The 15415-nt window shown below is 37.3% G+C and overlaps 1 protein-coding gene and 1 long non-coding RNA gene across 12 annotated transcripts in view; one reads left to right on the top strand and one right to left on the bottom strand.

The window, feature by feature from the left end:
- PCDH9 (protocadherin 9) overlaps positions 1-15415 on the top strand; it is a 925564-nt gene that overhangs the window by 149510 nt on the left and 760639 nt on the right. The gene's annotated exons all lie outside the window — the stretch shown is intronic.
- Positions 1-15415, bottom strand: part of LOC131484753 (uncharacterized) — a 128803-nt gene that overhangs the window by 107702 nt on the left and 5686 nt on the right. The window contains exon 2 of the long non-coding RNA XR_009248432.1: positions 13559-13652. This is a non-coding gene — a long non-coding RNA (uncharacterized LOC131484753). The remainder of the gene's footprint in view (positions 1-13558; positions 13653-15415) is intronic.

The raw sequence follows: 15415 nt of genomic DNA on the forward strand, positions 1-15415 counted from the left end.
AGAAATGTGATAAAGTAAAATAGATAAACTTCTAGTTCCAGTCAGCCTCTAGGAAACTATTAAGTAGAGTGGAAATATTACATTTCAGATATGAATAATAACTTTAATACTAAAGGTATGACAGGATTTTGCCATTTTAAAAACAGAAGATTTGCAGTGCAGGGAAGTGAATACAGATTACATTTGTAGAGTTTCAACACACCCCAAAATTAATCATATAAAACAACATCCTGTTCTATGAGACTGTCATTAACCACAGATGGTACTTGCTTAAATGCACAACAAAACAACACAAACAGAAATCATCACATTGCTTAAAGTATTATCACCACAAATAACCATTTATTACACATGATTCATTCTTGAATTACTGATGTTCTCTATATCCTTGTCATTTTGTGTCAGTGTTGCTATTCCCAGCATAATAAACGGAACAAGGTTTAAACTATAGGACAATTAGGTATGGGTATTTTTTTTCCAAAATGAAATCAGAGATTTCTTTTACCATCACTACTACCTTAATATAAGAACACTGCACATTAAGTTAGATTGATTGACAATGTTTTAATGGTTTGCTAATCAAAAAGTTACTGTACTTTTTGCAAACTAATGAAATTTATTCCACTAGATTTTATAATAAGATCACACACAAATAATTTCATGTGTTTATTATGTAGTGATACATGTATCATACCTAATATAAATAAATATTCTCCACAAATGGGCTTTAATTCACAGGTTATGCTTTTGTGGAAACTTCTGTTATCCACTCAGCACTGAGTATAGCCTAATAGGCTGTTAACATTGGGCAGTGGATTTCAAAGCTGTTTGCCTAAATATTAATAATTTGCTTTTATTTTCTAATTCCTTCTGAAATCCTGAATTGTTTTATTGATTTTGATTTGCTAATTCTTCTTAATGCAAAAAGTGGTCACAGTTACATGACAACGGCATTAGACTGAAAACTAACACTTCATAGAAATATAGTTTAATAAATGGCCAGAGTAGTGCATAAATAGGGACGTTTAAACATTGACTACTAGGCAAAAAAAGTTGCTAATGTAGCCATATGTCCATTAGAATTGATTTTGAAAGTTTTGATTTCAAATAGCTTTTTACACACTTTCCACTAAAATCCCAAAGTTGGTGTTCTGAAGTCTATGTGAAATATATGAACAGGAATAAAATATTTATTACAGTTTATTGGGTACTTAGTTAAAATTTTGAGGGCTTTGACAATGATTTAGGAATGATAAAATCATATTTTAAATTAGTGTAATTTTTTTTTTACCAAGACAGTGTTTCTTTTCCCATTTAAGATAACACATTTAGAAACTATTTTATGTTTCATACATTTCATCATATTTTAAGTGATAAACAGGATTAGATTTCTGAATATTATCCTTTTTTTAGTATTATAATTTTTTACTATACCTTTTCTTTCCTACGTGATAAATGTATCTTAATTACTTTGCCTTTTGTACTCTTCCAAAATCCTTAATTCCAGGTCCCCTTACGCTGATCCTTAATGTTTATCTAACATATTTTAGGAGATGGTAATTACACTACTTACACATAGACTTTGTTAACCACTCATGAGCCTTGGACTTTGTCTACTATTGTAAAGTGATATTTTCTTAGTTTCTTATATGTGGACCATATCCAGATTGGCTACTGCAGAACTGTAATAGAGAATTGCTTTCTGATTTATTGGAATGTTATGAAAGATTTAGATGTAAATGTGAAGAGGGGCTCTAGATCATAAATAGTACTTTATTTTGATATACTAGCCTCACTCCCTTCTAATAAAGAACCTTCGGCAATCGAATTCATCAAATACATATTGAATTTCTAGAACTTCCAAGGTGCTGTGTTTACATTATATGAAGATAAATAAGACATGGTTCCTGCCATCAAGAGGCTTGAAATTCAATGGGAGGATAAGATATTGTACAGGAAAAGCTTTAATAAAAGATTTTTTTAAAGAAGTTCACAATTGGAAAGATTACAGAGCAGGGGGGTATATATGAGGCACAGTTATAGCCCTTGAGTTTGCCATCTTATGGACAAATTAAGATTTAGACCAGTAGAAAGAGAAGGAAGGCATTGTAGGAAGAGCAAAGACTGGCTGAAAAACATTACCATTTTTGATCATCAGTGAATCACATCCTAATTTTCCAAATGAAGCAGGCAACAAGATCAGAAAAGATCTACAAGAGATTTATTGAAGGATAAAGAGGAGGGGGCTGGAGAAGACAAAACCTACAGACCAATTCATGTTTTCAAATCTGTGAAAGGTGAGTAGGTAAGGGAGGTTGGGTAGGAGAGACTCAGAACTCCGTGCAGGTCTGAGAAAAATGTGCCCAGGCTGATAGGGCAGCTGGGAGCCTCGGCACTGGCACTAGTCCCTCTGCCATGTGAGCCTTTGGTAGGAAGCAGCCCTAGGAACCATGGCTTCCATGTCAATGGGCAGCTACTAAAGGTTACGCCCAACTGTGGCTCCTATAAAAGTGTGAAGGATATCTGGGTGCTGATGTCCATTGATATCACAGCCACTTGGAGGAAAGTCAAGTAGTTTTGTTATCAGGAACATAGAGAATATAACAGGTAAGGAGCTACATCCTTAGGGGCCTGAAATGTCATGCTTTGGAATGTGTATTTTATCTAATGGAAAGACAGTGGAAAGTTTTAGGCATTTCTATAGAACTATCATTTAGAAAGAATTAGCATTTGGAACTATATCTAAATTAATATACACATAGTGCATTTTTAAAGGTGGGTATGTTGACTGCACAAACATGTTCAGTATGTATTATAGTAATTCCACTGGGAAAACAATGATGCCCTAAATATTAATATTAAAAGTTAATAGCTGTGAGTGAAATGCAATATCAAAGAAACTTGTTGACAAAAGAATCAAAGACTTAGGGAGAGATAACGAGTAGGAAAAAATGGGGGGAAGAAAAGTGATTCTGAATTTAAATCTAAATCTGTCAAAGAATGTCAGTGTCATCCATTTACTCATTCAAAAATATTTACTGAGTATCTACTATGTTCCAAATACTATAATAGACACCAGAGATCTGGCAGAGAACAAACAAAAATCCCTTTACAAATGGTTTATATCCATGAGGGATGAGACCGAAAATAAAAGTAAGATTTTTATCAAGTGGTCATAAGTACTAGGAGAAAAATCAAGCAGAGAGTGCTGAAGAATAAGAAGTACCAGAGAGGTGAGATTAGTTGTTCTTTAAAAATAGTGATCAGGGGGGCGCCTGGGTGGCTCAGTCGGTTAAGCGTCTGACTTCAGCTCAGGTCACGATCTCGCGGTCCGTGAGTTCGAGCCCCGCGACGGGCTCTGGGCTGATGGCTCAGAGCCTGGAGCCTGCTTCTGATTCTGTGTCTCCCTCTCTCTCTGCCCCTCCTCCGTTCATGCTCTGTCTCTCTCTGTCTCAAAAATAAATAAAACGTTAAAAAAAATTTTAAATAAAAAAAAAATAGTGATCAGGGACACCTCATTAAAATGACAGTTGAAAAACAAACACAGAAATAGCTGAGGATGCAGGCAAATGGGTATCTGAAGCAAAGGGAGGGGTAGAAGAAAAGTAACAAGGGCAAAGGCCTTGAGGTAAGAGCATTTCTATCACATTGAATAAATAGCAAGGGAGCCAGAGAGATTGGAGAAAAGAGAGTGACGGAAAGTAGTGGGAAACAATGGCAGAGACTGATGAGTGATGATGATTATGGGGTGGGAGCAGGTATCTTTTAGGGCATGACATAAAATTAAAGGTCGTTGATATTTTTGAGCAGAGCAGTGACACGATCTCACTTTGGTCTTTATTCTGCTTATTCTTTTGAGAACAGACCACAGGAGAGCGATTTCAGGAATAGGACAATCTCATTGAAGGCTCTTCTATTACTGGGCAAGAAATGTTTAGCAATGAAGGTGGTGGGAAGAATTCAGATTCTGGATATATTAATCAGACATAATCAGTCATTAAACACAGCAACCCTGTCATTTTTGTGCACATTTACTTCTCAGAGGTTGAAGCAATGGTAATAAACACATCTTATGTTACTTTGAATAGGAAAATTAAACTCTATAATGTACATACATTGAGTGTAGCTGGTGATCAGTCTTGAATAAGATGTAGTATCATTTCTCTTTAGTTTTTGGAAAAGCAGCTTTGTTTCATGAAGTTTTATGATCAGTTCTATTAATAGTTTTCATGGAAACTAAAGAAGACTTTGGAGATGTGGATTCATTTGTCAAGAACACTATTTCCCTCCCTCATAGTTTTGCTCTTGGTTTAAAAAGCACTTCAGCTGAGAAATCCTTCCTGACTGAAAGGGTATACCACTGGTTCCTGTGTTACCACTCGGTGCTCCCACAGCCTCGCTAGTTTGCCTGTTAATGGCACCTATGCTTTGTAGTGCTTGCTGATTTAAACTTCTGTCTTCCCCTTAGCTCACTAGTCCTTCCCATTGAATGAGGTTTCTTCTACTACCTCATTACACAGCTCTTTGATTTACCAAAGAATGATGAGTGTTTCCAGTTATCCACATACCAAAAAGGCATAGCTTCTCACAAGTGTACGAACATTATCTATTACCACAAAGCAAATGCTCTACTATGCTAAATCTCCATCTATGGACTCTCTTTCAAATAAGAGATTTGCTTTTATTCTTGTCTATAAGAGATCTGTAGCTAAAATAATGCAGGTAAAGTTACTTAGAGCAGTATTTGGCATATAGAATGTGCTCAACATGTTTTTCTTCCCTCATTATAATGACTAAACTCATCATTTCTTTTTTGACATGGTTGGAGAATAGATGTTATAAGTGGAATGCTTTGGACAATCAACATATGTGCATATCTTAACTATTCTTTTTTCTTTACACTTTTAATTTAGGTGAAAGCTTTTTGTTTGTGAAAATTATATTAATATTACATTCCTATCACTGCTTTGCCAATATTTTTGTCAATTCTTTCTAAATTCTAAATTCTAAATTTCTCCAATCTGGCCCCAATATAATGGGGCTGGCCAGTATTCCACACAGTAGAGTAGGATTTTCTTACACTTTTGGCATATCATGATGTATTGGCATTTTTATTTATTAATAGTAGTGGTCACAGTATCATCATTCACTTAATCATTTTCTTTTTTTTTTTTTTTAATTTTTTTTTTTTCAACGTTTTTAATTTATTTTTGGGACAGAGAGAGACAGAGCATGAACGGGGGAGGGGCAGAGAGAGAGGGAGACACAGAATCGGAAACAGGCTCCAGGCTCCGAGCCATCAGCCCAGAGCCTGACGCGGGGCTCGAACTCACGGACCGCGAGATCGTGACCTGGCTGAAGTCGGACGCGTAACCGACTGCGCCACCCAGGCGCCCCCATCATTATTTTCTTAATAAATAAAAAAAAAATTTGAAAGATTATAAAATATTCAGATGGAGTGTTTTATTTGCTAGTAAGTAAAACAATGTACAGTGTTGAGAAAATTTCAAAATTTAAATCAGAGTTGGGGCACCTGGGTGGCTCACTCGGTTGAGCATCCTCTATCAGCTCAGGTCATGATCTCACAGTTTGTGGGTTCAAGCCCCTCAAGGGGCTCTGTACTGACAGCTCAGAGCGTAGAGCCTGCTTCAGATTCTGTGTCTCCGTCTCTCTGCCCCTTCCCTGCGTCTCTCAAAAACAAATAAATGATAAAAAAAAAATAAAAAAAAAATCTAAATCAGAGAATGTATCAGATTGTGTGTGAAAATATGGAAGAATGTACAGAAATAAATAAATAGATATGATGAGTTATAGCACAGTAAGGTGTGATGGAATTTTAACCAGAGGGGAAAAAAGATGGAGAGATTTTAGGAAACTTTCTGAAATGTGCATGTCATAAGTACAAAAGAAAACATTAGTGTTTTCTCAGTCCCTCAAGGAACAATGGATTGTTACAAAAGAAAAGCTAGAGCTGGAGATGGCAAAGCAACTTTGAAAAAGCTTCCTAGGTTTTCTGCTCCCCTTCCTTAGAAGAACCAGATTTTTAAAATCACATATTTCCTTCAAACAATTAATTGAATTAACTCAAATGTTATACTATATAAGAAAGTAGGGATTTAAAAGGAAATGAGGGGACCCTGGGTGGCTCGATCAGGTGAGCAATTGACTCTTGATTTTGGCTTGGGTCATGATCCCAGGGTTGTGGGATCGAGCCCCATGTCAGGCTCCACACTGAGCAGGGAGCCTGCTTGGGATTCTCTCTCTTTCTCTCTCTCTGCCCCTTTCCCCCTCTTGCAGCATGTTCTCTCTCTCTAAAATAAAAAAAAAATTAATTCTAAAAAATAAAAATAAATAAATGAATAAAAGGAAAATAGTATAGAAGGGAAGGCCCTAGAATCCTTTTGTACCTTACCCAGTCAACACTAATAAAGCTACATCTGTCAGGGTTTTTTATTTCTATCTTATGTTTATGGAAAATGAAAACATTCCCAGTTCCTTTCCTCTTCTTTCATTCTTTCATAACTGAATTCAATAACCTTCCTCTTTGTGCACCCACAAGAACAATAACCTTGTTCCCCCAAGAGAAACAAATGTACTAAATTGAGAAGTTTTGAGCAATACAAACTGCTTCAAAAGGAAAGAACTAAAAATTTGAAAATGATACACATAGGTGGATTATACTCCTTGGTGTCATTTGGCTATCTTCTTCTGAGCACTTAATTTTAAACAAAAAGTTACATTGTTTTTTTTTTTTTTCTTGTCTATCACACTAATAAACTAAGGGATTGCAAATAGGAGTATACAGGACAACTGATCCATTCCTCATTGGAACAATGCAAGGCACTGAAAAAAATGTCTACGTTTAGGACAACCAAATTCTGGCTGCAGCTCAGTTTAACAATGTCTGATCAGGTTCTAGGGGATTCTCCTGTTCTCAGATGTTAGAATAAACTAATATATATTAAGAATCATAGTTCCCATAAAAGCATTTCTTTCTTCTTTTTTTTTCGTTCAAAATAATCTTTTACATATTAATACTAAAATTTTATACTCTTAATTCCTTTTTATTCAAACATTATAAATCACATATTAAAGACACACTAGGTTGCAATACATCTTTCCAAGTTTTTCTCAATTTTGCTTGACTTTTATATTTTTTACAGTTGAGTAGAATAATTCTATAGTACTTGTCATGAGTTTTCTTCCCCTGGATAACCTTATAAATGAAACTACCTGTAGGTGTTTCAGGATATAAATATCCTCTTGGATGATTTTCAAGATATAACTCTCTTATATTGAATTTTACTCCATAATATTCACTGCTATAGGGAGATAGCTAGTTAGCTAATAGATACATTTTTCTATTATTTACTATTACATAGCAGAACACATGCTTCTTTTTAGAAATTTTGGGATATTTACATAACACCACAACTATTTTTTGGAAGTATATTATGTAAGAAATTCCCTTCCTGCCCCTTGGTTCTAGCATGCAGAACCCCACCTCCACTGTCAACAATATGGGATTGATATCATGAGGTCAGCAGTGGCTCCTATTCTGCTCAAAGGAACATCTCTCAATTGTCTGAAACAAGCCTTCTGCAAAACTCTATAGCTTTCAGCAGGAACTCAATTACATTACCATATTGTAACTTCCTTTGGTAATTTAACCAAGATAGTGGGTCATTGAATCATATGCTTTTTAAGCATTCTCTTAATATTGAATAGTTTGTTTTAATTTTTCTTGATACACTTTTAATAAGTGTGTTTTATTTTTCTAGGAAAAATTATTACAAGTAAGGTTGCTGGATAAAAGATTATGATGAATTTAGCTTTGATTGATACTACCATATTAGTCTTGCCATTGATTTTGCCAATACTAGAACTAAGTTTTACTATTTAAAATTCTGTCATTCTAAGAATTGAACATTATATTACACAATAATATCCATTGCCTTTTTATAGTATTTGGTGAGTTTTGCTTTTTATATTTCATCTTTTGTGATTTGGAGGGTGGTGGTCATTCATTTTTTTAAAAGAAAATGACTGCAGTGGTCAAGGCATGAAACAGAAATGGGATTACTAATCTATTAAAACGGATCATGCTATTGTTATTTAATAATTTGGTTCTTTTTGTTTTCTCTATTATGCCCAGGGAATAGAGGGCTGGGCAGGGAAATTGATTTTCCTTAAAGAGAAAAATCTCTGAAGAGAAAATGCTTTTTGCTTGGGAAATTAACAGGAATGAATATGTAAATTTGAATGTTAAGATTATTGCTTCAATTTGCTAGAATGACATTTCGTCAAATATATGCCAGACTACCTAGAGCTTGATAAAAATGCAGATTACTGCTCCAGACCTTTTGAATTAGAATCTCTGGAAAGTGGGGTCAAGGAATCTGTATTTTAACTTTGCCCAAACGATAATTTGAGTGTCAACGCTGTGGCCAGAAGGGGGTGCAGGTGGGGAGGGGTGGAGGGGGAGGAACCAATTTATATGTAATTATTAAATTTTGCATTCAAGAGCTAAACTGAACAAATACTTAGAAATACCTACTACAGACCACAATGTTTTTTTCTCAAAAGGAGAGCTATTAAGATGCATAATTTAAAGAGGAAATATATGTTAAGACTGAATCTAATGATTCTCCACGTCCTCTGCATAATTTAATCAGTGGCAATTGCAGTGCTTAGGTGAAGTAGGAAAAGCTCAATATAAAACAGTTGTTTTGCTTGTTCTATGTAATCATTAAAAACAAGCACAGCAGGTAGATTCCTGAAACAATTGTGAACCTAAAGAGGAAAAGTTTAAAAATAGTAAAGGCAACTTTCATGCAAACTGTAAAGTGCTAATACTTTTCACACTTAACAGTGAAAGGCCGGCCACTTCTGTTTACATTCAATGTTACTGATTTCACAAACCTCATAATATCTGTTGGCAGGTTTATTTATTAAATTTTTTTAATGACTTTTTTTTTTTTGAAGGAGAGAGAGAGAGAGAGAGAGGGAGAGAGAGAGAGAGAGGGAGAAAGCCTGGGTGGGGGAGGGGCAGAGAGAGAGGGAGACAGAGAATCTGAAGCAAGCTCCAGGCTCTGAGCTGTTAGCACAGAGCCTGACTTGGGGTTTGAACTCATGAGTCATGAGATCATGACCTGAGCCAAAGTCAGACACTTAAGCAACTAAGCCACCCAGGTGCCCCTGTTGGCAGATTTAAATGAACTTTTTTTTTTTTTTTTTTCGGAAACTGTGAAGGTAAAATGGACCTCTTTTTTTCTTCACAATAGTTATGCTTGGCATTACCTAATATCAGGTGGAAGTCTTGTTACTGGTGCCTTTAAACATTTTTTTTTAATATGCACAGAATCAAGGGGTAAATGCTCCATAATAAAACAAAGTACTAATATGTAGCCATTAAAAACCTCTACATGGAAAGCAATCATATTTTATCTAAAACATACATTTTTGTATTTACAATGTATTATATCTTGTTTAATCTTTGTATAGTAAGTGGCAGGTTTGATAAAAGTCAAGAATCTGCCAATTACTCAGAATGCTCTTGAAGCATTCTGGATCACAGAATGACAAGAGATGGAAGAAAGCTTAATGGTCTCTGTCAAAAGAGGTTCTTAGTCTTTTACTTGATGTAACATGAACGATGGATGATATTCACATGACCAACATATTCCTATGAATATATCCTGCTTTTGACAATCCTAGGACTTTTCAGAGAAGCAGAGCAATTAGCACCACCGGCTTTTTTTTTTTTTTAAATCAATTAATCTGCCTAAGTCTGTTCCCATTAGTACTGTTTATTCTTAGCCTCCATAAGGGTAAAAAAAAAAAAAATAGAAGAAGAAGAATTTAATTAGAGGAAATTTCCTCACAGTAAATACATGTAATGATTTCTTTACCATAAAGAAGTTTTGTGGTCTGCAAAAAGCAAATTCGGAAAGAAAGGAGCTTGTCTATTACAGAGTGTGAAAAGCACTAGTGAGAGAGCAAGTTGCTCATTTTCAGTGTGGACTGGGAAGTAAGGGCAAGTTAAGCAGGTTTGAAACTGGCTTGATCCTTCTTCTTCTTTTTTTTTTTTTTGTTTTTAATTTACATTCAAGTTAGTTATCATGGAGTGCAACAATGATTTCAGGAGTAGATTCTTTAATGCCCCTTACCCATTTAGCCCATCCCCCCTCCCACAACCCCTCCTGTAATCCTCTATTTGTTCTCAAAATTTAAGAGTCTCTTATGTTTTGTCCCCCTGCCTGTTTTTGTATTATTTTTGCTTCCCTTCTCTTATGTTCATCTGTTTTGTATCTTAAAGTCCTCATATGAGTGAAGTCATATGATGTCTGTCTTTCTCTAATTTTGTTTAGCATAATACCCTCTAGTTCTATCCACGTAGTTGCAAATGGTAAGATTTCATTCTTTTTGATTGCCAAGTAATACTCCATTGTGTGTGTGTGTGTGTGTGTGTGTGTGTGTGTGTGTGTGTATAGATATATAGATATAGATAGATAGATATCACATCTTCTTTCCTATGCATCCATAGATGGACATTTGGGCTCTTTCCATACTTTGGCTATTGTGCTGCTATAAACGTTGGGGTGCATGTGCCCCTTCAAAATAGCATACCTTGGATAAATACCTAGTAGTGCAATTGCTGGGTCATAGGGTAGTTCTATTTTTAATTTTTTGAGGAACCTCCATACTGTTTTCCAGAGTGGGTGCACCAGTTTTCATTCCCATCAGCAGTGCAAAAGGGTTCCTCTTTCTCTGTATCCTCACCAACATCTGTTGTTGCCTGAGTTGTTAATGTTAGCCATTCTGACAGGTGTGAGGTGGTATCTCATTGTGCTTTTTTTTTTTAACATTTACTTATTTTTGAGAGACAGAGAGAGGCAGAGAACGAGCAAGGGAGGGACAGAGAGAGAGGGAAACACAGGATCTGAAGCAGGCTCCTGGCTCTAAACTGTCAGCACAGAGCCCGACGTGGGGCTCAAACCCATGAACCGTGAGATTATGACCTGAGCCAAAGTCAGTTGCTTAACTGACTGAACCAACCAGGCGCCCCTCATTGTGGTTTTGATTTGTATTTCCCTGATGATGAGTGATGTTGAGCATGTTTGCATGTTATCAGTTCACCATCTGGATGTCTTCTTTGGAGAAGTGTCTATTCATGTATCTTGCCCATGTCTTCACTGGATTATTTGTTTTTTGGGTGTTGAGTTTGATAAGTTCTTTATAGATTTTGGATACTAACCCTTTATCTGATATGTCATTTGCAAATATTTTCTCCCATTCTGTCCGTTGCCTTTTAGTTTTGCTGATTGTTTCCTTTGTTGTGAAGAAGCTTTTTATTTTGCTGAGGTCCCAATCACTCATTTTTGCTTTTGTTTCCCTTGCCTCTGGAGATGTGTTGAGTAAGAAGTTGCTGCAGCCAAGATCAAAGAGGTTTTTGCCTGCTTTCTCCTCGAGGATTTTGATGGCTTCCTGTCTTACATTTCAGTCTTTCATCCATTTTTAGTTTATTTTTGTGTATGGTGTAAGAAAGTGGTCCAGGTTATTCTTCTGCATGTCGCTGTCCAGTTTTCCCAGCACCACTTGCTGAAGAGACTGTCTCTATTCTACGGATATTCTTTCCTGCTTTGTCAAAGATTAGTTGGCCGTACATTTGTGGGTCCATTTCTGGGTTTTCTATTCTGTTCCATTGATCTGAGTGTCTGTTTTTGTGCCAGTGGCCTGATCTTTCTCAGGCAGGTTGTAATCCTATTAACCTATGATTTCGATTGAATTTTTTATAATTTGTAGGTCATTAGTTACAAAATATTTAATAATTTTTAAAACAACTGCAAACTGAATAGTGCTTCAAATTTTTTCTTCTGTTAAGTTGTTATTTTCTCCACCACTGAACACCAACACAGAAAATAAGGGTTGCCCTTGCCTCAACTCACTTCTGTTTATTTGTGGTTTTGGAGGAATTGGGGGGATGGAGAAAGATACTACTATCATATATGATGTTCTCTTCATTAATATCTTTTGTGAAAGAAAGGATATTTGCAGTCATTGAAGAAATTCATTAGAATATTACTAATATAACTAATATAGCAATTATAATGAGTAATACTAGTTTTATGAAATTATAAATTAAATGCATTTTATTATATGCCTAAAAAGTGAACATTAAATGTGAATCAAGTGGTTTTATTTAGCTCTAGTTTTTATAAAAAATTGCTGTAGTAACATCCCCAACTTTAAAATGTTAAGAAAGTTTAAGAATTTAAGGAAGGAAGCTTTGTGTTGTTAAAAGATAAACTGGGTACATCGTTTCATTTGAACTAGTGGAAAAGGCTGTAAGTCCTACTGATGCAGTTTTGGAATGATAGGGGTGGGTGTCCAGAGGTGACTGCCATGAAAAATTCTTGAGGCCTCTTTGGTGCACAAAAAGGTGATTTTTATTAAAGCACGGGACAGGACCTGTGGGCAGAAAGAGCTGTGCTGGGGTTGTGACAGGTGACTTAATCAGAGATGGCCTAAGTCTCCAAGGAATTTTGGAAGCAAGGTTTCCAGGACTTTGGGGGGGGGGGGCGGGTTGCTACTGTTAGGAAAAGGACTTTTATTACTGTCTAGTAAAACCTCAGTCATGAGACCCTTCATATGTATATCAGTGGGCCATAAGCTTGGAGTATGATTTCCAACCTGTATCTTGGCCGGGGGGCAGGGTGGGGGGGGAGTTATATAGATAAAGGAAATTTTCAAAGGATTTTTTATATGTTAAAGTAGACTTACAGGATCCTGGAGGGTTGGGCTAAGATTGCCTTCTGTCGTTAGCAAAGTGTCATCATCAAGGCAGCTAAGTTCCTAGTGGAAGGTCACTCTGCCTATTTCAAGGACATGTCAATGGGCTGTAGACAGTATGAAATTAAATGTTTCATTTGCCTTTGTTTCCCAGATCACTATTAGACTCTGACTATCCACTGCCAAGTTGGCCAGCTTCTGGTTACTGAAAACCTTTCAAATATCTTGTCAGGTTTCAGCTGGGATAAACAGTAAATATTCCTGGCCATATTGAACAACCCCTTGGAAGCAGGAGGTTATCTCCAAAAAACAGTGCAAAGGATGTTACTCTCTCAAGATCCACAACCACTCCCAAAGATAACCAAAAGAAAGAAAGCCTTAGACAATTCCCAAGAGTAGGCAATAGTCGGTAGGACCCTAGCTGCAAGTGGACTAAAATTCCCATTTCTGTCCAGCCATACCATGTTGCAAATGGGGTGCAACCCACATTGCTGTTCGGCCATATTTTGGGGGTCCCCAACCTGATTGGGGGGAATTGGTTGCCAATTCAAGTTATTAGGATATAAAAAGGAGCAAGAGGGCAGTAGATGTTCCTGGGAATGAAAGGATCAACAAGTCACAATTCAAAGATCTAGTTCATACAAATGTCTTTTGCCTGCCAATCTGAATTTGGAAAGGAAGGGACAACATGAAATTTTACCTTTTTTTCCTTGACCAGGCACCACAGTAGAGATATGGGAGAGCTGACTTTGGTAAAAATTCTCACCTTTTGCTGGCTTCTGTTAGTTTTCCCAGGATCCTGTCTGCAGGCTCCAAAGTGACAGGGCTGTCCCAGTGGGTTTCATCCTGGTCACTAGAAACTGTAAAGGGGGAAAAATAATTTTCTTTCTATCCTTAATGGTGAGTATTTGGCTGAGACCCCTTTTTTCTGTAGGGCACCTTAGTAAATGTTTATTGAAGATGGTTAAAAGTTCTCCCCTGTGGCCACTGTAATTTAGGACTATCTTTGGTAAGGTTAACCTGATTGTTCAACCTTAAAACAAAATTTTACTTAGGTACCTGCGGCTTCACCCTGGACCTAGTCCAGTTTCAGTAACACGCAGTTCAATCTTGGACCTAGCTTGGTTTCTGTCAGAACCAGTCTGTCCCTGGACCTAGCCTGGTTTCTGAGTTAGACCTAGTCCCACCCTCCCTCCAGCCTAGTTTCTAAGTCGGAACCAGTCTGACTCTGAACCCGTTCAGGTTTCTAAGTTGGACGCTGTCTCACCCTGGACCCAGCCCGGTTTCTAAGTCGGAACTGGTCTGCACCTGGACCCAGTTGACACTGGACCCAGCCCGGTTTCTAAGCCCGGCACAGTCCGACCCCGGAGCCAGCCCGCTTTCTAATCGGAACCAGTGTGACCGCGGAACCAATCTGATCCTGGACCAAGCCCAGTTTCTAAGTCGGACTCAGTTCGACCCCGGACCCAACCCACTTTCTAAGTTGAGCCTGTCCTGTTCTTAAGTCAGACCCGGTGAGAACAAGAATTGCTCAAGTAAAGCCTGAAAGCTCGAAATGCAAAACCTGCTGATCTGGGCTCCAAGCGGGACTTTCCCATCACCTCCAGGGACCACAAGAAAGCAGCCAGTTCCGGAGCGCAACAGGTACAGCTCAGGGCGCCAGTGTTTGCTCCTTGCTCCTGGGGTCTCGGCGCGGGGCGGGGCGGGGCGGGGCTCCCTGGTTCTCTCTCCTCTGACATCAGAACTGTTAAAAGACGAACTGAGGCATATTAAAACTTTGAAGAGTTTATCTGAGCAAGAACTGATTCTAATCAGGCAGTATCCATTGTAGCAGCAAGTTGCTAAGTGGAGTTTGCAAAATAAAACTTATAGGCTGGAGGGAGCAGGAACAAGGAAGTCATACTGGGCAAAAGAGTGGGTTGGTTATTGCAAATTTACTTTCCTTTAGGGGATGGCAGGGGTCTGTCAGGCAGATTACCTCACTAGTGCTGATCAGGTGATTGCTGATTGGTTTAAGGTTCCATTACTGGGAGAGCTGAAACTGTAATTAAGTCTTGGTTTGGAGACATGGGACTTAGTGTAAGCAAGCATTTGGGGTCTCTTGTCTTGCTTTTAGCGTTGTGCAACTCAGCTTAGTTTAGAGACCTTTCTAAATGGATAGGATGCAAGTTTTAAATTCAAAGAGATGACAAGAAAGTAAGGCATAAACATATTCTGATAGGATTAGTCCTTCATATTCTAACATGTTGAGATGATTTAAAATATATTTGATGTTCTTACATGTATAGCTGTTGATGAATTAAATGCACCAGTTTGGCAAATATTTGGAAGATTGTTTTTCCTTTTTTTTTTTTTCTGCTTCAATTTTTTGCCAAATGACTCTAAAGTAAGTAACATACCATTCAGAAATGAGTTTGAGGTTTGGGATTAAACATACCTATTCTAATGCAGTCTTTGCCACTTACCTGTAGAAACAGGTACAGGCTGTTTAATATTGCTGAATTTCAGTTTCTTCGTGTGTAAAATGGCCACCTTTTAAGGCATTGTAATTAAATGTAATATGTAGCTCCTGGGGTGTCAGGGTGGCTCAGGCAGATGCTTATGTAGCTCCTAATTTTGTAAA

Source organism: Neofelis nebulosa, chromosome 1, assembly GCF_028018385.1.
Source record: "Neofelis nebulosa isolate mNeoNeb1 chromosome 1, mNeoNeb1.pri, whole genome shotgun sequence".
Lineage (NCBI taxonomy): Eukaryota > Metazoa > Chordata > Mammalia > Carnivora > Felidae > Neofelis > Neofelis nebulosa.